Source organism: Podarcis filfolensis (assembly GCF_964270895.1).
Source record: "Podarcis filfolensis genome assembly, chromosome: 5".
Lineage (NCBI taxonomy): Eukaryota > Metazoa > Chordata > Lepidosauria > Squamata > Lacertidae > Podarcis > Podarcis filfolensis.
The window spans coordinates 23,023,391-23,047,252 of NC_139608.1; the positions used below are offsets into that span (position 1 = coordinate 23,023,391).

General features: G+C 41.9%; 1 protein-coding gene and 1 long non-coding RNA gene across 46 annotated transcripts in view; one reads left to right on the top strand and one right to left on the bottom strand.

Annotated features, from left to right (window-relative positions):
* MBNL1 (muscleblind like splicing regulator 1) overlaps positions 1–23,862 on the bottom strand; it is a 184,221-nt gene that overhangs the window by 106,912 nt on the left and 53,447 nt on the right. The gene's annotated exons all lie outside the window — the stretch shown is intronic.
* On the top strand, positions 903–12,774 carry LOC310762494. Its single transcript, XR_014548025.1, has 3 exons — positions 903–5,251; positions 8,575–8,701; positions 12,507–12,774. It is a non-coding gene; the product is annotated as an uncharacterized lncRNA (long non-coding RNA).

Genomic DNA, 23,862 nt, shown 5'->3' on the forward strand with positions numbered 1-23,862 from the left:
GTATTATGCTTATTAGAGGGACGCGGATGGCGCTGTGGTCTAAACCACAGAGCCTAGGGCTTGAGAATCGGAAGGTTGGCAGTTCGAATCCCCGCGACGGGGTAAGCTCCCGTTGCTCAATCCCAGCTCCTGCCTATCTAGCAGTTCAAAAGAACGTCTAGTGCAAGTAGATAAATAGGTACCGCTCCGGCGGGAAGGTAAATGGTGTTTCCGTGCGTTGCTCTGGTTTGCCAGAAGCGGCTTAGTCATGCTGGCCACATGACCCGGAAGCTGTCTGCGGACAAACGCTGGTTTCCTCGGCTTGTAGAGTGAGATGAGCACACAACCCCAGAGTCATCCGCGACTGGACCTAATGGTCAGGGGTACCTTTTTTATGTTTACCTATGCTTATTAGAACACCTCTAACGTTTGTTTGTTTTCTTTTTAAAAAATCCCTTCATCGTACATTATTATGATCTGATCCTATGCATTTACTTGGAAATTGGCCCCACTGAGTTCATCAAACCTCTTCAGCTTGCTGACCGGAAGGTCGGCGGTTTGAATCCGTGCAACGGGGTGAGCTCCCATTGCTGTGTCCCAGCTTCTGCCAACCTAGCAGTTCGAAAGCATGCCAGTGCATGTTGTGTTAAGTTGTGGGTGAACATATCAAGACGACACAGCGATTCTTCAAACAGCTCTTGTTTATTCACAGGCCAGAACAGAACTGAACTGAAGGGTTCAGCCAGCCTGCTTATATAGAGCTCCACTAGAATGCAACAGTAACCATTTTCTGTAACTATCCAATCACTGAACTTCACTTTCGATCCCTTATTTGCATATGTGGACCTGAACTATCTACAGTATCCCCCTGCTGGCCCAGGGTGAGAACTTCAGTACATAACATGTTGATAAATAAGTGGGAAGGTAAATAGCATTTCCGTGTGCTCTGATTTCCATTGCGCCAGAAGCGGTTTAGTCAAACTGGCCACATGACCCAGAAAGCTGTCTATGGACAAATGCCAGCTCCCTCAGCCTGAAGCGAGATGAGCGCCATACCCCATAGTCGCCTTTGACTGGACTTAACCATCCAGGGGTCCTTTAGCTTTTTACCTTACCTAAGTTTAGGACCACTGTTATCTCTTGCCATCTACAAACCTCTCAGCCAAGGGCACAGAATTTAAATGGATAATGCTACAGATAAATATATCAGTAAGTCATTCATTCCATCTTTTCTTACCCCCCCCCTCTCTCTCTCTCACACACACACACACACTTTTAAACACTAGTGGAAATGAGTGAATTGCATTATGCTGTCAATCGACTGACAAGCAGAGAACTGACTTAGAACTGCCTTTCCACACAAAGCGCTTTTCCAAGCCTTATTACCCATTTTGTAGATCAATATTTCACAAAGACAACCATGCACTACAGATAACTGTCTAATCAGGCTCTTATCTGGTGAGTAAGCACACTTTTCAGCTCCACTGAAAAGGCCTGCAAAAACTGCTTATCGCATGAACCGGTGAGATAATATAATAATAATGGAACAGAACAGCACCAGTAGGCTGGAATACAAAATTGAAATAAAGATAAGATTTAAACAATTCCCAAGACTGTGATCCGCACCTCTGTAAATCCGGAGCAGCTGCATAAAAAAGACCAGGCATGCTACTGTAGAGTATGCTGCTTCATGAGGACATCCATGCCAAAAGATGTTGTTTTAAAAAATACTAAAGGTATAAATATAGCATCCAATGTTTCGTCTCTTTACTAACAAGAGTGAAATGGAATATTCATGCTTATCTCTAACTCCACAGTGAGTTGGTAAGAATGTTATGCTCCGTGGTCTCTTAGGGTTGGGCCTCTAAAACAATACATGCCAATATGCCCAGGCCCATTTCCTGTGCTGAGGAACACAACAAACAGCCTCTGGCATCTTCTCCTTCAATCATCCACCCAGTGCCAAATTAGACACCACTGAGGAAGTCATTTTTGTCCCTCTTAATGTCAGTCACCCTCACATATAATGCAGAGGTGGGATCTATTTATTTTTTATATATACTCAACAGTGCAAACAGAAAGCTGAACCCTCCCACCTACAGGAGAGGGTCATCATAGCTCAGTGGCTTTGCAAGTGGCAGCTCCCAGATTCAATACAAGCTATGCTGAGATGGAGGAACCTGTGGTCTGACTGTTTAAGGCTGCTTCCTATATGCTCTCCTGCACCCTGTTGCATGAGGGTGCTTTTTCATTACAAATTGCAGGAAGGCTTTGAAGTGTGTTCAGCTGAACACATTCAGAAGGGCCTTTCAGACATTCCTGCTCACCATGGGAAGAGTAGGTAGAGGCTGGTTTTGCTTGCACACCACGACACCTCTCCACTTTCAGCCCTCATACATTCAGCAGAATGCCTGAGAAAAGCTATTAATTTGCGTTTTTATTTATTAATTTATGGCAAAGCTTTTGCATATGCCTCAAGATGAAGAATCAAATGATTCTATCAAGATGATGGAATCAAAGAACTGCAGAGTTGGGAGGGACCTTGAGGTGGTATTTGGTGAGCTATGAATGGGTTGATACATAAATAAGAAGAAACTGAGTACGGAGGTAAATGAAACACTGCTGACCCTTGTAACAGATAAAAGGAGAACTGGGAATTGCCTAATGCCACATGTTATTACAGAGTCTGCCAAACGGTTGGGACACTTGAAATTCTGAGAAAGTGCCATTAGGTGTCCTTCACAAAATGGTTGCTATGAGGAGTGGATGTAACACAAAATGGCTGCCGCACCTCAAAGTGCATAAAAAGAGACACGACCCCCCAAGACAGTGCAGGCATGCCCCCTGCATCAGCCCCCCATTAACTGAAAAAGGCAACATCATCAGTGACCACTGTATGCACTCACAGAGAGAAGCTCTTCCCAACCCTCACCTGATCAGAAAAGAAGGGAAGGTGGCTGTCCAGGCCTAGCATCCAATGAAATGTTCAAGGTGGTGTGTTCATTGTAGTAGAGGCTGAGCCAGTGCAAACAGGTACAGAGCAGGGACAGCAAACTATCTCTCACACACTGTGAACTTCCGAGGGGATATTGAATCTTTGCAGGCCCACAGGTGCTGCGTTGGCAACCCTTGTGCTATTATATTTATTGGGAACGCTTGGTCAGGATAGAGCTGCTCCATGGGTATAAACAGGGAACTAAAAGAGCTATTTATCTGCAAGGATCACGTTTGTAAACTTTTCTTCAGTGGTTAACCAGGGAACAAAGAGTGCTGTGTAAAAGCTGTAACATGTGCAGCTACCTAAACAGAAGCATCCCTACAGAGAAAGACATCTGCCTGAAATTTGGTTAAGCAAAGTTCTTTTTTTCAAAGACAGCAGAACTTCTTGAGGAGATGAAGAGACACATTAACCCTAGACCAAACCTGGTCATAGATGCCCAGAAGATGCAAAAGCAAGAGGAAGAGCTGTTGCTTTGGTAATTTGATGTTCAGAATTTTAAAAACTCAAGGTGCTCTTTGTAGTCTTTTCAAAATGGGAGTGGAACAAGCATAATTCACAAGGATGTTGTGACCATTTTGGGGGGGGGGCATGCATGGCCACAGAAAGACTGTGTAGACTTTCCATTTATCCCTCTGACGACTTAACAATGAGGCATTATGAAATGCAGTTCTTGTATAAGACACTCAAATATTATTGCTAAAGAGATGCGTTAGCCTACAGGCAAACACCACAGGAGGGGGGGGGAGTCTATGCCAGCAGAACCCCAGAGTCCTGTGAAATGGTAGATTCGAAGTGATTCATTGATGGTGGTGATGATTGCTTTGCCTTTCATCCTGGAGAACCCCAGGGCCATGCACAATATGATAAAAAATATATATATAACCAGCTATACCAGCCAATTAAAACACTCCCCCCCAAAAAACCCATACTAAACTAAAGTAACAACTCAACATAGTAAGCACAATACCAAAGACTGCTACAACCTAGGGCAAATCTGTATCCCAAAAGCGTGCATGAACAAATAAATCTTTAAAAAGTAACAGTGTGGGATACAACCATACTCCCCTGGAAAGAGAAGTCCATAATCAGGGTGCCTCCACCAAGAATGCTATGCTCGTGCCACTGTATCATGGGGTCCATGCTCTGCTGATCTCGGAGCATGAGGTCGGCTCCCCTTGGCTCTGCACTGGCAGATGTGTATAAATTAGACATGGTGTTGAATTCTATTTTACTATGAAATCTGGTAATGGGCTTGCTATAGTAGTAGATTTCCTGTATTGACAGGAAGTTGGGTTAGATCACCTTGGTGGCCTCTTACAACCCCTTGACTCCAAGCAGAAAATAATTTGTTGCTTCTTCTGCATGTACTATTAATAGTAAGCAAAAATCTAGCCAAAATCCATCACCTTTAAGTCCTACAGATGTTGAAGAGAAAATTGAGCACATGCTTGTATCTCTTCAATTGAAATCAATGGGACTTATAAGTGGTGTGTTGTCCCCTCTCATTCCTCCACCCCATTATTTTTTGGGGTATTCCATTTACATGTACGTAAGAACTAAATAATTGGACCAACTAATAGCTCAAGCCAAATTATGGTCTATTCAACCCAAAGCAGAGAATTTACTTGCTGGCAGAAAGAGAGAAACAATTGCAAAAGAAGACTCGTTTCCATTTACAGCAACAACACGGTGCCAAAAATATCTAAATAAAAATGTGGTAGATTCTCACAATGATAACCAAGGGTACTGGCTGTTCTTAAGCACTGTTTAGTCTCCAGAGTCATGAAGCACTGAAAACTGTTTTCATCTTACTTGTGCTAGTTATAACATATGGTCTCGACTTTGAACAAACTTTGAACTGAACTATAAGTGGGTTAATTTTGGCTGGACTGTGCCCAGTATATATCGCCAGCTGGTAGTTAAACCCAATGACTGCATGTCTGAAAATGGGAGACAATAAAATTGATACACTGCTGCCATGGGTATCTTATGTGATTGAGAAGAAAAACCGCCTGAGCCAAATTTTAATCTGGTTCTCTTTTTGGTGGGTATGCCGTAATATTGTCACATTAGCCAAACAGGAGGCCTCCTTCTGGCTGAGCCAGTAGGAAAAGACTGAAAACACCTCTCAAATTCAAGTTAATCTCTCTCTCTCTCTCTCTCTCTCTCTCTCTCTCTCTCTCTCTCTCTCTCTCTCTCTCCCTCTCTCTCTCTCATTTTAAATATCCTAGCCAAGGCTAAGTATAAAGAAGGAACATGAGGCCCTTCAAGGTAACTATTTATGGGACAAATATACCCAGTTCAGGCGGAGGGGTAGGAAAAGGGCAGATTCAAACCCTCATTTTGAAGCTAGTTGAAAACCTGAAGGAACAACCCACTTATTTCCGAAATATATCCCTTATATTTTAATAATAATAATAATAATTGTTCCAGTTTTGCAGTTACAAAAATGACTGAAACCTAACTTAGCAGATGCAACATGCAGGCACAAAAGCAGCATGCAATAAACTAAATATGTGAATATTCAGTAAAAAGAAACTGTCTTTTTTTGACAGTTTTGCAGTAAGACATTTTGCCACTGTGAGATTGAGGGGGAAATAGCTTTCCTTTGTGAAGCATCCAACCGAGCTGCCGAAATGAAATGTAACATTCAAACTAAGTGGCAAGGATTAATAAAGAGACATACTCTAGATACCAATGGTGGCAAGGTACTCTTTGGGTCTGGTGGTTGAGCAGTACACAGAAAGACCAGCAGTAGGTAGAGCCAAAGACAGGCAGAACTGCAACCTAACTAGTTTTAAGTAAGAAGGCAGGCAGGTGGGACTGGCTGGGGACAGGCTGGGATTGATGCAGCAATGCCCCCACTTGCTCTAATGGACCTTCCTCCACAGCTAGATACTGAAATTAAAGCAGAAACAGAAGTTCAGTTCACATGTGACTTCAAGCCAGGCTCAATACTAGTTTCCAAACATGGTTTGTATGGCAAGTATAAACCATACTTTGCCAGTTCATGTGAAACTGAAAACTTTGATTAGTCTCAAGGAGGAAATTACAACATATGAGCACAACAGCGCAAAGTTTGGCATTACATGTGAACCAGCTCTCTAGGAAGTTATGGGGAATATCACCAATGAATAGAAGCCAATGTGATCCGGCTACACTTGGATAACTTCAACCGGGTAACTTGAGAAGTATTGTTTCAGAAAGTTGAAATTTGGTAGGTTTGCCTTTACATGTGAGCTAATTCAGATTCCTACCCCAGCCCCAATGCTCACTTGTGTGCTTTGCGTAGTAGATGCGGCATAGTTTATGTAGTGTCATTGTGTAGAGTGGCTGGGGAAACCCAGCCAGATAGGCAGGGTATGTATGTATGTATGTATAAATAAATAATATCTCAGCATTCGTGTTGTCACTGCATGTTGATTGTTGCATTCTGTTTATAGAGAATATGTGGATTTTGTCCGTGAGTGACATTGCAATTGATTTATTTCTTCTTCTTTTCTTTTGATAGAGCTACAAGCTTGTGAGGTAACACAGGGTTCTGTCATGGGCACTGAAAGGATTCTGTCAGTGTTGCTACGCAAGCTTTTGTTTCTATTGCTATCGTTCTTTATTTTGCATTTGCTGAAGAGGTAGCAATGTTACACTAGCTCTGGCATAATACTTGCTTATGTGATGGGAGACACAGGATCACTCTATAAGAAAATGAACAAAGTGTTTTGAGCAATGAGCAAAGTCAAAATGGTACGGGAGATTCATAGAGCTCCTGGTATTTATACCTGTTCCCACTAAACTTGAAGAAAGGCTCATTGAACCTACTTCTAAGTAGATATGTAATGGGCTGCACTGTATGTTTGAGTTATAGAAGACATGGGCAGCTTCAAATTGGATCAGGGTGACAATGCTAAAAAGGCAGGCAGGTGGGAATGAATTAAGCCTTCCTCCTCCCTCACATGTATCTACGTCACCTCCCGCAAATCTACTATTTGCCCCAGTGGGGTTGGGGATTACTTGGGAAGTGTTTGAATGATTCAGATTTAGGAAAAGGCAAAGGCAGAGGATTAAATTCCTCTTTTCCTAGCACCATTGCTTCAATCCCATTTAGTGCCATGCACAAACCAGTTGCCATTAAACAAAATTTAAAACATTGGGAAATCACGGATCTCCCACATTACATGTATATAGCTCTCAGTATCATCATCAGTATCATCGTTATCTTGTAGCTTATTACTTATCAGAGATTACATAATTGTTACTTGAAAATTAGAATGAGGCAACTCCACACCATGGAATAACAAAACTGCTGTTCAGGCATGGATACAGACAAGTCTGAGATCCTCAAAGGAAGTTGATCCTTGACTTTCCAGAACCACAAAGGCCACATTCTGATGTTACTTAATGTGGTGTGTATTTAATTGCATTTTTTATTGCAAGGAAAGGAACTGCTGCAGGCTTTTCGTTAATGGAAACAGCTGCAGAAATCAGCTGTTTCTGTGTTGGGAAACAAACAAAGGATTCGGATTGTATCAAAATAATACAAAGAGAAGAATTACTGACCACACAAACACAAAACGCAAAGATTTACATGCTGAATTCCAAGGTATTGTTGGATGCGGGGGGGAGTAACGCTGAAATTGTAAAAATATTATAAAAATGCCACCACTACCCTTCAATTTTTCTACCAAAAAAGACAGAAGAAAATTGAGGATAGAAGATAAACGATATATCTTAGAAGCCATGCATAACACCAAACGTAGGAAAATATGTAGGGAAATGCTTTTCAGAATAAATTTCTAACAGATGTCTGCAGCAACACTTTTCCATTTCACAGAACATGTGAAAAAGATTAGCAGGTTCATGAGGTTAACACACGGAAGGAGGGGGGCAGACAAGATACAATTGAACTGCTACCCTGATTTATCAACAATATTTGAAACGAAACTACCAGGATACTAAAGCTATACCATGACAAGTACATGGATTTGTGTGTTTCTGTGCGTGTAGACACACACACACACACACACACACACACACACACACACTTGCAGTTTTCATGTTCAGCAACACAGTACAAATTCTAAACCAATTAAGGCCCTGTACAACACAACAAAGCTAATGAAAATAAATGCAGCCATCTATTTAGTTCTGTCTGTGCCTGCCTCTGCAATGCGATTTGCAAGCTACTGTGTCATTGACCTCCATTCTGCTCTGAATGCCTCAGAGAGAAGGAAAGACAATGTTGTCTGCATTCAACCAACATCACTGGCTTTCTGCCACACATGCAAAATAATTTCAGGAGGAATCACATAGCATTATGCACCAGGTACTTTATGAGTTGGAGTGCACCAGCTCCAGGAACTATTTCTTTTTCACTGTAACTTCTGGATCTTTCCTTTCTACTGCAGCTACCATGCCAAAAGCACCTATTTGAAAACAATAATACAAAAGTATTTCTATTCTACTTGGGAGCAGAATGTCAGGGTGTTGTTAACAGCTGATTCTGAACATCTTACGCCTCTGACGGCTTGGTGTGACACCTACACTAAAAAAATAAATTCTTTAATGAGCTCAGCATATGAAACTTGTTGTTACAGAAGTGGTTTGTTCATTTTGGAGGCTGGTGAACAAAGGCCCAATGTGGAAATATGTGCATACAGAGAGAATAGTTCATTGGTAGAGGGCATAAGCAGGCAGATCTAAAACTTCCGTTAAGCTATCAAGGTAAATTTCTGTTGATTTCTATCCTGCTATGATATATACCGTTGATTACTACTTTTATTGATTATGTCCAGCGCCTATTAGTAGAGGGAAAGAAGCAGGTTCAGACTTCTCTATATGTCATCAGGAGTGTCAAAGCAAGCAGCACAGATCAAATGTTCATTGGGCAAGACTCCCACGTGAAACAATGTGTGTGCAACACGTTTGGGGCTGGAGCCAACCGTCTCCTATAGGGAGGAAACAGGCAGGGTAGAAAATGGAAGACACCTTCCACCATCTCTCCCTGGTGAACAATTGACTGAAACTTGATGAAGGGTGGAGAAAATAAAGTACAAAAGCCATAACGCTTTCAGTTATTTATTTCTGGAGCATTCGGGTGTATCTGTAGATCCGGTGAAGTCCCCGCACTCATTTGCACAACCATGTAGTGCCAGGTAATTCATTCCATTAGCGCAAGGATTTAGAGTTGTGTAATGGAACTGTCTCCCTCTCTCCCCACTGTGCACCCCCTAAATCTGCCCTGGGGCTTCACCAAACCCTCCAGAGCAGGAGGGGGGCAGAAAGGAATTCTGTTGCACTAAGCATAACTCCTTTCACTCATTGAACAAGCGCATCAGATACTGCCCAAAACTTCCCCTCCCATTCCTGCCCCCACCACATTTTTTTGGGGGGGGGAAATCTGCTCTAGGGGTTCTCAGATTTCGTCCGGTTCTCCCCTATACAGTGGTACCTCTGGTTACGTACTTAATTCGTTCCGGAGGTCCGTTCTTAACCTGAAACTGTTCTTAACCTGAAGCACCACTTTAGCTAATGGGGCCTCCCGTTGCCGCCGCACCACCGGCGCACAATTTCTGTTCTCATCCTGAAGCAAAGTTCTTAACCCAAGGTACTATTTCTGGGTTAGCGGAGTCTGTAACCTGAAGCGTATGTAACCGGAAGCGTATGTAACCCGAGGTATCACTGTGCATCCAAGATGAAGGCTGTTCTGCAAACTATGCAAAAGCCAAAGCGTGTGTGTAATTGCAATGTATGTAATTCATATTCATGTGCGAAACGTAAGTTAAAGTTAAGAAAATCCCTGTTTTTAAATTTAAAACTACCCCCGGACATAGGAAATTTTAATTCAGGCTATAACAGATATGGTGTAGAACAACAGGAGATTTGGCGGGTGGGGGAAACAGCTTTTTGCTGGACTCAGATAAGCATACAACTCTGAGGATGTTTATCTGACATTTATCACCAAGGGATAGATCTGGAAATCACAAGGATCAGGCTTCCTTGTAAGGTTTATGAGGCTTCCTGTTCTCGCTCAGAAAAGGAAACTTTTCATTATGGAAATCAGTTTCTCTCTTTCTCAAGGGGGAAATTTCACCCTGGTACAAATAAAGTCTGCCCCACTTAGATGATGCTCAAAGCATTTATGAGGCAGGCCTGCCCCCACAACAACAACAAAATGTACCTCATGGTGTTTTGATATTCTACCACTTCAACAGTCAACTACTGTCCTTAGAGAACACTTTTTTACTAACTACGGTATTCAATATTTGGGTGTGCAAGCAAGGTTTAACTTTTCTGTTTTGTAAGTATTTTTATGTACTTTGGGGAGCTCTGGTTGAAAAGTGTGATAAAAATCTACAAAATAAATACAATGAATGCATTAGTAAAATACAGTGGTACCTCGGATTACATGCGCTTCAGGTTACATACGCTTCAGGTTACAGACTCTGCTAACCCAGAAATTGTACCTCGGGTTAAGAACTTTGCTTCAGGATGAGAACAGAAACTGTGCTCCAGCGGCACGGCAGCAGTGGGAGGCCCCATTAGCTAAAGTGGTGCTTCAGGTTAAGAACAGTTTCAGGTTAAGAACGGAGCTCCAGAACAAATTAAGTACTTAACCCGAGGTACCACTGTAATGAAATTATGAAGAACATTTCTATTGCCTCAGTCTAGGTAAAAAAAATGAGACTGTTTTCCCAAGCTTCTGGTTCATTGACATGCTGGTCTTCAGTTAATTTTGCTGCTGGTAGTTACATTTAAACAAAAAAAAAGTGGTAAGGACCTAACAGAAGCAGAAGACATCAAGAAGAGGTGGCAAGAATACACAGAGGAATTATACCAGAAAGATATGGATGTCTCGTACACCCCAGGTAGTGTGATTGCTGACCTTGAGCCAGACATCCTGGAGAGTGAAGTCAAATGGGCCTTAGAAAGCACTGCAAATAACAAGGCCAGTGGAAGTGACGATATTCCAGCTGAACTATTTAAAATTTTAAAAGATGATGCTGTTAAGGTGCTACACTCAATATGCCAGCAAGTTTGGAAAACTCAGCAGTGGCCAGAGGATTGGAGAAGATCAGTCTACATCCCAATCCCAAAGAAGGGCAGTGCCAAAGAATGCTCCAACTACCGCACAATTGCACTCATTTCACACGCTAGCAAGGTTATGCTTAAAATTCTACAAGGAAGGCTCAAGCAGTATGTGGACCGAGAACTCCCAGAAGTGCAAGCTGGATTTAGAAGAGGCAGAGGAACCAGAGACCAAATTGCAAACATGCGCTGGATTATGGAGAAAGCTAGAGAGTTCCAGAAAGACATCTACTTCTGCTTCATTGACTATGCAAAAGCCTTTGACTGTGTTGACCACAGCAAACTATGGCAAGTTCTTAAAGAAATGGGAGTGCCTGATCACCTCATCTGTCTCCTGAGAAATCTCTATGTGGGACAAGAAGCTACAGTTAGAACTGGATATGGAACAACTGATTGGTTCAAAATTGGGAAAGGAGTACGAAAAGGCTGTATAATGTCTCCCTGCTTATTTAACTTATATGCAGAATTCATCATGCGAAAGGCTGGGCTGGATGAATCCGAAGCCTGAATTAAGATTGCCGGAAGAAATATCAACAACCTCAGATATGCAGATGACACAACCTTGATGGCAGAAAGTGAGGAGGAATTAAAGAACCTTTTATTGAGGGTGAAAGAGGAGAGCGCAAAATATGGTCTGAAGCTCAACATCAAAAAAAACGAAGATCATGGCCACTGAGCCCATCACCTCCTGGCAAATAGAAGGGGAAGAAATGGAGGCAGTAAGAGATTTTACTTTCTTGGGCTCCATGATCACTGCAGATGGTGACAGCAGTCACGAAATTAAAAGACGCCTGCTTCTTGGGAGAAAAGCAATGACAAACCTAGACAGCATCTTCAAAAGTAGAGACATCACCTTGCCAACAAAGGTCCGTATAGTTAAAGCTATGGTTTTCCCCGTAGTGATGTATGGAAGTGAGAGCTGGACCATAAAGAAGGCTGATTGCCGAAGAATTGATGCTTTTGAATTATGGTGCTGGAGGAGACTCTTGAGAGTCCCATGGACTGCAAGAAGATCAAACCTCTCCATTCTTAAGGAAATCAGCCCTGAGTGCTCACTGGAAGGACAGATCGTGAAGCTGAGGCTCCAATACTTTGGCCACCTCATGAGAAGAGAAGACTCCCTGGAAAAGACCCTGATGTTGGGAAAGATGGAGGGCACAAGGAGAAGGGGACGACAGAGGATGAGATGGTTGGATGGTGTTCTTGAAGCTACCAGCATGAGTTTGATCAAACTGCGGGAGGCAGTGAAGGACAGAAGTGCCTGGCGTGCTCTGGTCCATGGGGTCACAAAGAGTCGGACACGACTAAACGACTAAACAACAACAACAACAAGAAGTTACATTTAACTGTCTGCTATTTTATCTGTTGTTGTGTTGGTGTTTGATACTGATTTAAGTAAATGGATATATACTAATTCAAAGCTGCTTTGAATACATTTCAGGGGAAAGAAGAATTTCTATTATAAAAAGTACGTGTGGTCTAATGGAGCAGCTAAGAGCAAACAGGGGAATTCTCACTTCTCAGAAACTCATCTCTGTCATGAATTCTCTATGTGGCCTTTAGAGAACAATCCTCAACATGTCTACTTATATACATTTCTCTCACCTTAAAGAGCTATTATAAGAACGGCAATAAGGCAATACACACAAGGTGTTTCGAACATTTACAAATGCTCTAATGTACAAATAAAAACAACAATTTTGATTGCATTTGAATCATATTGGTTTTTCAAAAGAATATGTAACCGCCCAGAGAACTTGGTTAACTGGGCGCAAAACAAATGCCAATAAATACAATAAACAAACATGTTTATTAACTATCATCACCACACGTTCAACGAAAGCACCGCAAAGCAGGAGCATAATGATTTTCAGCCAGGTCACGTCAAGCATCTTTCCCACCCTGCATCTTAACTGGTGTCAGATGGATAATAGGCCACAGATAAAGTCTAGTTAGCTGAACAAGATTGAGATAATACATATTAGGGGAAACAGCTAGAGGACATGACAGGAACTAGGCCCATGTGCCTCTTAATGGGCACATCTGTCATCTGTTTCATAACCCTTAGGTATTGTTGGCTCCCCGGCGACTGCTGCAGTCCCAGAGAGAAGCAGCTGTCATGATTGTTTCCATCATTTATTTGCACTTGGGAAGCAGGTTAAAGCATATTGCCTTCTTTTGTCTCGAACTTCCCCATTCTTATCCTGTCTTTTGAGAGACTGCAAGCAGATTTGCGCTGGTACCCTTCTCCAGAAGGCTGCACCTTTAAATTGCTAGCAAAATGAAATAAAAAACAGAACCCCTGTGCTGCCAGTCAAAACAGTAATGGCAGCCCCACGGACAAATAAAAATAAAACAGAGCCTTCTGAGGCGAAGAGCTGGCAATCTGAAGGAGGGAGCTTCCTTGGTGAGGGAATTTTAGTGGTGGTGATGGAGAGGGAGGGAATCTGATCGATCATCAGTGAGAGGGGGGAAATCAACTCAGATCCAAATGCTTCCGCTCCAGTAAGGTGAATCAGGTGGGATATATTATATGTGGGCATGACAGATCCTATACAACAACAACAACCTGCGACAGGCTTGATAAGCAGTTATGAGGCCTTGCTGTGTTCATTACAAAACTATTCCACCTTTAGTGGGGTGCACTGAACAGCTTTCAGAATTAGCGTCGCAGGAATGTCTAGTCAAGCTGTGCCTCTAGTGACTAGTCATGGAAGAAAATTGGTGTGTGTGAGAGAGAAGAGAAAAATCTCTTGCAGCAGCCACACTGTTACTCTGTTTCTGCAGCTGGGGAAAGACCGCTATAACTGTCAGTAGTTGCTCTTACAAACAGATTTATACAAGATACAGGTCACTGGAAAAGCTCAACCTGGGGTTTAGGGATCTGAGGCTCAGGAGCCCAATGCAGCCACCAGATCTTTCTCTACCCGACTCTCATGTCTCTCTCCAGGCCATACGCATCCCAGCGACCCTCGTTCTCTCCCAAAAAAATGTTTTTGCCTGTCTGGAATGTGTCCCTGAACTCTGATATTGCATCTTGCTTCTCTGGATGGAAGATAGAGAAGGATGTCTCTCTGTGTGTACAAACTAGCCTAGGATACAAAGGTAATTTTTTTAACATTCATTTCGCCTCCCACTTTTGGACTTTCTTTTTATTTCCCCGTCTCCTCCCTCTTTCATTTCTCCATCCTTGAGAAATGCTGCCATAAAAATAAAAATTGCTCCAAGTGTGAATATTCCTTCCAACACCTTCTGCAGTGGAGGCTGCTGCAAATCATTCAAACAGAAGTGAAATCACACTTTGTGGTTGCTGTCAAATGTTCTTCCCAAAGTCTCATGTGAGCTCAGTATGGGAAGCGGAGAGGGTAGCTCTTGAAAGTGGAGAATATCGATACACTACTATAGGGTAAAATTCATTCGCTTTATTCGCAGTGTTTCTTTTTTTCCTTTACATCTAACAGTCGCATTGCTTCTTTCCTGGATTCCTCTCTCTCTCTGATGTACTTGCATGTTTTATTTATTTACTTATTTTTTAGTTCTGTTGCTGCAGATTTTGGTATGGTTTGTCAGAGTTGGTGATCTTTATTTTTTTAAAAAAAACTTAATTGAGCAAGAAGTTTGGTTATTTAAAGTTAACTTAAGTGTTACTATTAAATTCAGTAAAACCTCATAACCTATGTTTTCCTGTTGAAATGTAGCTTATTTTGAAAAGCTTATGCAGCTACCCAGCACTGCATTCCTTGTAAATATCAATCACTGCACTTTCAGGCAAACATCTTTACAAGCCTAATTTCTCGCTGAACCTGCAATTCAGCATTAAAAAGCTACTAAAAGTACAGGACATTAAGTGCAATATCAAAAAAACCCAAAAACCCTGCAACAGCTCTTGGATGGTTTTCCAAACTTGTAACTATGAGGAAATCTCCACACAGAAGATAAAATGAAGATACAAGAGGAAATGTGGAAAGGGCAGGGGAAAATATAGCCTCTCTCTCAAACTGAACAGAGGCCAACTTAATAGGGAATACAACTGGCCTAGACTAGGTATACCATGGTAGTCTGGAATTTCTCAAGTAGGTACAGTGGTACCTCAGGTTAAGTACTTAATTCGTTCCAGATATTTCTGGGTTAACAGAGTCTGTAACCTGAAGCGTATGTAACCTGAAGCGTATGTAACCTGAGGTACCACTGTATTGTAGTTTTGCTAGAGTAGATAGATGATTCTTCCAAACCCGCTTTTGGTCTGTTTCTTGGGTGTGGGGGGAAATTTATTGGTGATTGGATGCACGAGGGGTTAAGAATGGGGATGAACACCCAGGTCTGCATTCCACTGAAAGCAAAGGCTTGAATCTGCATTTGAATGTGCATCTCACTGAAAGTTATACCCAACATGCAGGACTGGATGTTCATTCTGATGTGCATGATTTATTCCCATTTATTCCTAAATGCAAGACACTTCGGAGATATCCTTAGAAACTGTGCAAGCAGTGGGGAATATAAAACTAAATTCCCAGTTTATATTGTGCTTCCTTCCTTCCAAAAACACTTTGTTCATCTCCCTTCCATCCAAAGATACTGAATGGAAGAAGCAGATCCATGAAACCAAGGTACCGTATTTTTCGCTCTATAGGACGCACCCGACCATAGGACGCACCTTGTTTTAGAGGGGGAGAAAAAGAAAAAGAATTCTCCCCCTCTCTGCGCAGCATCCCTTCAGCGAAGCGGCAGGAGAAACAGAGCCCCTTCCATTTCTCCTCCCGCTTAGCTGAAGGGGCAGCTACCCTTCAGCGAAAGGAACCCGAAGCTTTCGGAGGCTTCAGGCGGCTATCTTTGAAGCCTGAAGAGCGAGAGGCGTCAGTGCGCACCGATCCCTATCGGTCTCCAGATAGCCTCGGGTTCCTTTCGCTTGTGGGGCTGGCGGTGGGGAAAGCCGAGCTTCCCTCACTGCCAGCCCCAGGGAGCAGCGGGAAGGCTGCGTGCAGCCTTTCTGCTGCTCCCCGACCTGCTCTTTGGGGAAAGCCACTGCCAGCCTCAAAGAGCCTTTCCGCTGCTCCCAGAGCTTGTCGGGGCTGGCAGTGAGGGAAGCCCGGGTTCCCGGCCCCCTAGCCCCAGGGACCACACATTCGCCCCATAAGAGGCACAGATATTTCCCCTTAGATCTTAAGAGGAAAAAAGTGCCTCTTATGGAGTGAAAAATACGGTATATGTTCACAGAGCTGCCATATTCATGGGGACAGATGGAATATGGAGGAACTCTGGCTGCTCAGGTTGAAATGACTAGAACTACTTGAATCAGACAGGATGGGACAGGTAGCTTTCCTCCATAGTAAGATGCCAGGACTGAGTGCAGAAAACAGGGGAAATGTATAGTCAGTAGGGACTGATGCAAAGGAGCAAGAATGTTATCATGCAGCTTAAACAACAAGCAGTTCCTCAGTTGCCTTGGTGGCCAAAGAAGAGACAATAGTCTCCTGGCTCTAACTTTGTGTTGGTTCACATCTTCACAGAATGCGCCAGGCTCCAAATCAGACACAATTTTCATTTTGCCCTCTCCAGAAAACCCAGAACAAGGAGCAAGATGCATTTTCTCAATCAAGCACTTCAGTGCCAATTCTTAAGACTTGCACAATGTCAAAATCCGAGGGATTTCCCCTTCTGTCAGGGGGTCAGTTGGGCTTTTTGTCAGTTTGTGTGGTCTTGCAAGTGGAGCTTTCAGTTCTACTTTTGCAAATTTGCTTGAAGTGGTTGGGTTTCGCTTTTGCTAATTTCATTTTTAGCCTGGGTACACTGCACTCGATTTGAAACCATGGAGGGCTGCCGAAGGTTACATTTGATTCGTTCTGTTTAGTTTCCCTTTTGTACTAAGAATATTTTCTCAAGTGAAGCTCCAGTAATGTGAGGCCTGACAGAGTTCCCATTCCGCTAGTCATGCCTTTCCCTGCAAACAGATCTGGGTTATCATAAACATTGGTAAAAGGAACGGCTCTTAGCAGCAGGAGACAGTATGTCCCCAGTTACATACAAATTAATCAGATTTTATAAATATTAGAACCATAAAGGCTTCAGATGTATAGAGAAGCTTACAGGACTGTAGAAAACTGCCTTATAATGTGTCAGACCATTGGTCCATCTACCTTAGTATTGTCCACACTAACTGGCAACTGCTTTCCAACAAAGATATCTCCCAGACCAACCTAGATATGCCAGGAATTGTAGAGTTGCAAGGGAGCCTGAGAACTATCAAATTCAACCTGCACCAAGCTCTAACCAACTTCCCCCATTGATTTATAGCATGGCTGGGTGAAATCACAATCACAGTCCCACTCCTACTATCAACTTGGAATAACCTTGGAATATGTCGAGGAAACAGGTGTGAATTAACAACGCAATCCTATACATATGTCTAGTCAGAAATATGTGGGGCTACTGGAAGGTAAGTAGGTAAGTATGAGATTCAACTATATGAAGGAGGGATGGGGAACCTCTGGTCCAGGAGATGTTCTAGACTATACATACCATCATCTCTGAACACTGGCATGCTGGCTCACCTGAAGGCCACAGCTTGCAGTCATGTGTGGTTTGGGCCCAGGTTACCTGAAAGATGGTATTTCCCTATGCAAACCTGCCTGGGTGTTAAGATCCTTGGGTGAGCACCTTCTCTTGGGCTCATCGACAACAGAGGCACAGTTGCTGTTGACATGAGAGAGAAAGAAACTTTTCTGTGGCTGCTTCCATATTGCTGAATTCCCTACCAAGAGAGGTTAGGCTGCCTCCCTCTTTTTATCCTCTGAAAGCTAAGGTGCAGATAATAGTCAACACTGGGCTGCTGTCAAGGCAAACTGTACATTAATGCTGGCTTTAAATATGTTTTACTGTAATGTATTTTAACTATCATTCTTTTTTATTACATCATAGTTTATAAGGATGTTTTTAAATGCTGTAAGTTGCCTTGAATCCCAGTTTGGGAGAACACAAATACAGTTAATTAATTAATTAATATAATAATAGGTTCTCCATTCCAGATATCAGTTATAAAGAGCAGCAGTACTGACATGGCTCCTGACAGCCAGATATCTGTCTATGTGGTCAGTGAATATTTTTAGAGCATTTTTTTTAAAAAAAAACACCACCCAATGTTCAAATTTAACTACCACTGGAGCGTTTGCCATTGTGCTCCTCTCTACAGTCATGCCAGGTGGCTTGACAGGATGGATTTGGCGGTAACTTCTATTTTAAGCTTATCTTGCCGTTTCTGTTTCTCAAAGCTGTGCTACCAAGCCGCGGAAATAGCAAAAAAAGAAAAAGAAACAAAAACAGAAAACACCTCTCCCATCTCATTTCAGAACTGCATGGGTTAAAAGGCTATTGAGCTAATATTATTTGCAAGTCTACTTTCTCCACAAAGACAGCGATAGTCTGACCCTGAACCCAAGTAAGCGTTTATTGTTGTACCTCTTCTGATTGTAAATCAGAGAGCATAAAAGAGGACTTAATGGGGGAAACATGACATTACAGAGTGTAGGTAGCCTTGAACCTACCTTGATTTAAATCCAGCCACCAAGTGATAGTGGAGAGCACTGAACTCCCTCGTGGGGAGAGAATGTCCTCCCTAAAGGAAATTTAAGAGTCTACATTTGCTCTAAAGAGACCTCTTTAAGCTTATGTGTAGTTTCCCCCGCAAAGGAGTGCAACAAAAATGCATGTCCCCAATTAGTTGCTGTCTGCTCTATATTTTACATCAGGTTTGGGTTGGATTAAACCATCTTCCCCAGCAGTTTTTTCCTCTCCCAGGTCTTCTATCTAGTGTAATTACATAGTTTTATTATTATCATCATTATCACCACTTGCAAAAGACAACAAATGCATAGATAAATTCGTGCAATATTACGACTGCCTATGGGCACTTATTTGGGCATCAGTCTCACTGAACTCAGTGGGACTTGTTTCTAAGTAAGCCTGCATAAGATTGGAATGTAGTTCTGATTTTCTTTTGCAAAAAAGGGGGCCAAACCTGCCATGACAGTTGTACTCATGTTTGCTTATGCACTGTGGGGTAGAGTTTAGAGTACAGGACTTAGGGCGTGGGAGACCCTGGTTCAAATCTCCACTCAGCCATGAAACTCACAGGATAACCTTGGGCCGAGAGCTGGACCATAAAGAAGGCTGATCGCCGAAGAATTTATACTTTTGAATTATGGTGCTGGAGGAGACTGTTGAGAGTCCCATGGACTGCAAGAAGATCAAACCTATCCCTTCTGAAGGAAATCAGCCCTGAGTGCTCACTAGAAGGACAGATCGTGAAGCTGAGACTCCAGTACTTTGGCCACCTCACGAGAAGAGAAGACTCTTTGGAAAAGACCCTGACGTTGGGAAAGATGGAGGGCACAAGGAGAAGGGGACGACAGAGGACGAGATGGTTGAACAGTGTTCTCGAAGCTACCAGCATGAGTTTGACCAAACTGCGGGAGGCAGTGGAAGACAGGAGTGCCTGGCGTGCTCTGGTCCATGGGGTCACGAAGAGTTGGACACGACTAAACGACAACAACAACCTTGGGCCCAGTCCTTGTCTCTCAGCCCAACATACCTCTCAAGATTGTTGTGAGGGCATGAGGAGAACCATGTAGGTCACCTTGAGCTCTATGGAGGAAACGTGACAAATAATTGTACCAATAACTACATAAAATATGCCTGCCCCATTCACATATAAAATGATGGGTGATCGTAGGGAGTCTAATACTACCAAAATCTGAAACCACTCAAGGAAAAGGGCTGACAATGATAGAAGCAAAGGAAAGTAACAAGGGGAAGGGAACAAAGTTAAGCTCCCCTCACCTGAGCTAGCCATTTTTGTGGTCATTTAAAAAAATAAATATAAAAATAGATGACTCCCCCATACACAGACACACACAAAACCTGGTTCATATATGAACAGAGTGCAAATGGTGAAACATTGATTTATTCAGGAAAATAGGATTAAGGGCTATAAAAATCTTATTTCTTCTCTCATCTTTCTCCAGTTTCTAGACTCCTCCTTTTATTAACTCTGTGGCACATAAAAGTATGTAAGATTATATTGCTACCACATCCAAACCGACCTTCAGTCCCTGAAACATTGGTTTATGCAGGAATACAGGTTTAAGGAACGTGAAAATCTGATTTCTTCTCCTTGACTCGCACTTTCATCTTCTCTAATTGTCAGAGTCCTCATTTGAGTAACTCTATGACCTAGAAAGCTAGATAAAATTATCTTGGTACCTGCCCTATGAAACCCACTCAGCACAAGTGGCTTAATTACTTATAACCACTTCCTTTTTAACAACCTATCTGCAACGTGGGTCATAAATTAATAGAGCTGTCAGCCCTGACAAGCCACCAAAGGATTACAATCTTACCTTGGCATTATGAGTGGCTCTCACTGGACTGAATACAACCGTAGACTTATCTTTTAAAAACATGTCTGGAACGGATTAGTTTAGCACATGGCAAGTAGATGAAGCGTTACAACAGAGTCTGCATCACTCCGAGATCTCTGACCACTTCGCATTTAACAGAATTAATCTGACTAGGAGTGTGACCAATTTGGCTTCAGAGGATGATAACATTAAGTGCTTGGGAAATAACATCTAAAAAATTCTAGTCTGGAATATGAAACTAAATGCCCAATTCAAGTTTTTGGAAAGAGCAAATAAATCAGGACAACTGAAAAGCAACATGCTGTATTTTTTGAATCAGTTTTGGAATTAAAGGAGTCACAATCCCCTTGACTTGGAACACAAATATATGCCAGAAAAATGTATGCTCTTAGCTCCAGTCTCCCTGTTTTGTCACTGTGCCCTTCAGCTGTTCCTTCATTACAAGCCATCTTAATATCTTAAAGGCAGAACCATTTGTCTTACCCATCCCTCAGTCTTTAAAAACCCTCCTGCTTTCATTTTTCTCCTAGTTTTTAACTATGTCAGCTTTGCAGTGTCATTTTGTTCAGAAGTTCAATCTATAACAGCAGGGAATGCTGTTTGTAACAAAACTGCTAATGTTTTCAAATGTAAGTGCTTAACATCCAGTCACAAGGAAGATAAACAACTTCTGTGATTATTATATATAACCAGTGTGATACAAATAGTATTATTCTAGGGAAGCACAGAAAAACGAAAAACAAAATGCATTAGCCACAGAATACAGTAGCCTATGAATTTCAATTCTCATTTTTAATAGTCCTTATATGTGCCTGGTAAAAACCTCAGAACCTGTAGGGATTTTTGAGTGAGATTTCCAGTCGCCACGAGGTCAGGACTCCAATCTTTCAGGAAGCTCCATTTTCAGCAGAAATATTCCACTAAAGAATAGGAAAAGAGTTCCAAAAACCGGGTGCTGCTACAGAAAAGACCCTGCCTCACTTAGCCATTTTCTTCACTTCTGCAGGTGGAGGCACCTGAAGATCACATGAAGATGCTCTTAACATGAGTGCTAGTCATGATGGCTATATTCTACCTCCGGATTGAATAGCATGTTTCTGAGGACCAGTCACTGGGAAATAACAGCAGGAGAAGGCCCTTGCCCTCAGGGGTACTTGCCCTCACAGTTACCCGCTGTGAGAAACAGGGTGCTTGATTAGATAGACGTTTGGTTTGATCCAACAGCATTCCATTTATAATCCATTGGCGTCTGCACCATTTCTCCCTTCTTGCCCCTCTCTGTGACACAGAAAGGATCTTGGAATAGGAATAATTTCTACACGTCAAAGAAACTTGCCCTTTTTGCAGCAGGATATAGATACATGTATTATCACAGAATTTACAAACTTTTATTATTTCTAATAAATAAATTAATGCAGCATTTGAAATTCATTCAGTTCAGAACAATTAATGGATCTATTTTGTCACTGAACCGTTGCATTTTTATAATATTCCAAGTGCAATTACTAGGTTACTTGCTATTGCTACGATTTTGCTGCTGAACGATCATATTTTTTTACATTTCCCGTGGAGTCCCTTGATGGCTTGCACAACATTCTGCGCTTCCAGATTTCAAGGAATGAAATCTGCTCCTATAACGATGCACCCAACTCCAGCTCAGAACAAGTTGGAGAAAACAAAGGGGGTGGGAAGGGGTTTTTTTGGGGGGGTATCCAGATCAGACTCAAATGTGATGAGTGGAGTGTCATCATCGCAGCCGGGAATATTAACTCTGAAAATGGAATGTAGCAATTCTTAGTCTGGGTAAGAAGGGGTCCACACAGCAAAAGTCCCTGCAAAATTCATGATCTAATTCTAATGAAAATGTGTACCCTTCGGCAACAGAATAGTGCAATGGTACAAGAGCGTGCATGCTTAGATCCCAATCAATTTGGTCTGAAAGATTGTCGGGGATTTAATAACACCCACCCTCCAAAAATAACAAAAGGTGTCTGTTCCTCTCTTTACAATTATTTTAACCTTACCGAGGCTAGAAATCCTGTGCTGCTGAACATCTTTAAAGAGTTCACACAGAGAAGCTACTCGCAAATTACCATAAGGTTTCATTCTAGCTGCATGATTATTAGTCCAGCACTAGTGATCTGATGAAAGGCACCAAAGCTTATTAATCAATTCACAAAGGCATCTGTTTGGCTACTGTGAGAACAGGATGCTGAACGAGATGGGCCTTTGGCGCGATCAAGCAGGGCTTTTCTTATGCTCTTATCTATCACTCAGCTGGGGAACGCCATATTAGCTATTAGTAGCGATGGGGGAGAAGTTTGATTCTGTTCACATTTAAAGGCAAATCTATCTAGCTCACACTTTCCGAAATAATACATGAACCGGAACAAGGCCATCCTTTGAAATCCTCGCTCCTCCAGCCAAGGAATGTGTACGAAAATAGAGTAGAGTGTGCATCTAAATGCATATATTCGTTAAAATATACAAAAATGAATTGTTTTAGAGGGAATTATTTTGCAAGTATGTGCATATTAGGCAAAGCTCCTTACAGAAAAAGTGTGTATTACAAGAAATTCACGTTAAAATATGGACGGTAGAAAAACCTCACGGTTGTTTACAAAACAAAAACTGTTTAAAAATGAAATAGTGTGTGTATATATGCACACACAAATTGATTGAAACAGCAAGTAATTAATTAAAACAGCATTAAAAATGGTTTATTTGTTTATTTTTTATTAAATTTCTATACCACTCTTCATTCGAAGATCACAGGGTGGTTTACAATATAAAATATGTTTCAGTTTCATCAAAGTGAGGTTACGGACTATGTTGCCCTAGCTCCATTTAAGAAGTACATCTGATTTGCAAATGGATTTATGGAATTTCTCTTGAGTTCAAATCAGTCCAATCAGACAATGTTTTTAATTCATAGGGAAACTGTAACATTTTAAGTATCTCTTTTGAAAGTTATGAGCACGTCCTCCTTTATTTGAGTTCATTGGACAGCAATTTTAGCAAGAATATGGAGTTAGAAGGGATGCTTGCATCCTTATGCTTAAGTCACACTTGGCAGAAAACAAACATTTAAATAAAAGGACAATGTATCAATATGTGCTCTCTTTTTCCATTTAAAGGAAACAGTAACTAAAGTGGAGCCTATTCTTATTCTGTTCTCGAAAATTATTTCAACATGTGTCAAAAAACCTCAGGAGACTAACCTAACAGTTTCAACGAAAATTTGCTTGATATCGTAGGAAGCAATATTTGCATAAGCAAACTGGCAAAGAAATCTCTAATTTACCTGAACTGGTTCATACTATATCTGTTAACTCGAGAAGCATCCCATACCTTTAACCACTGCATTTGACAAACAAGTTACCG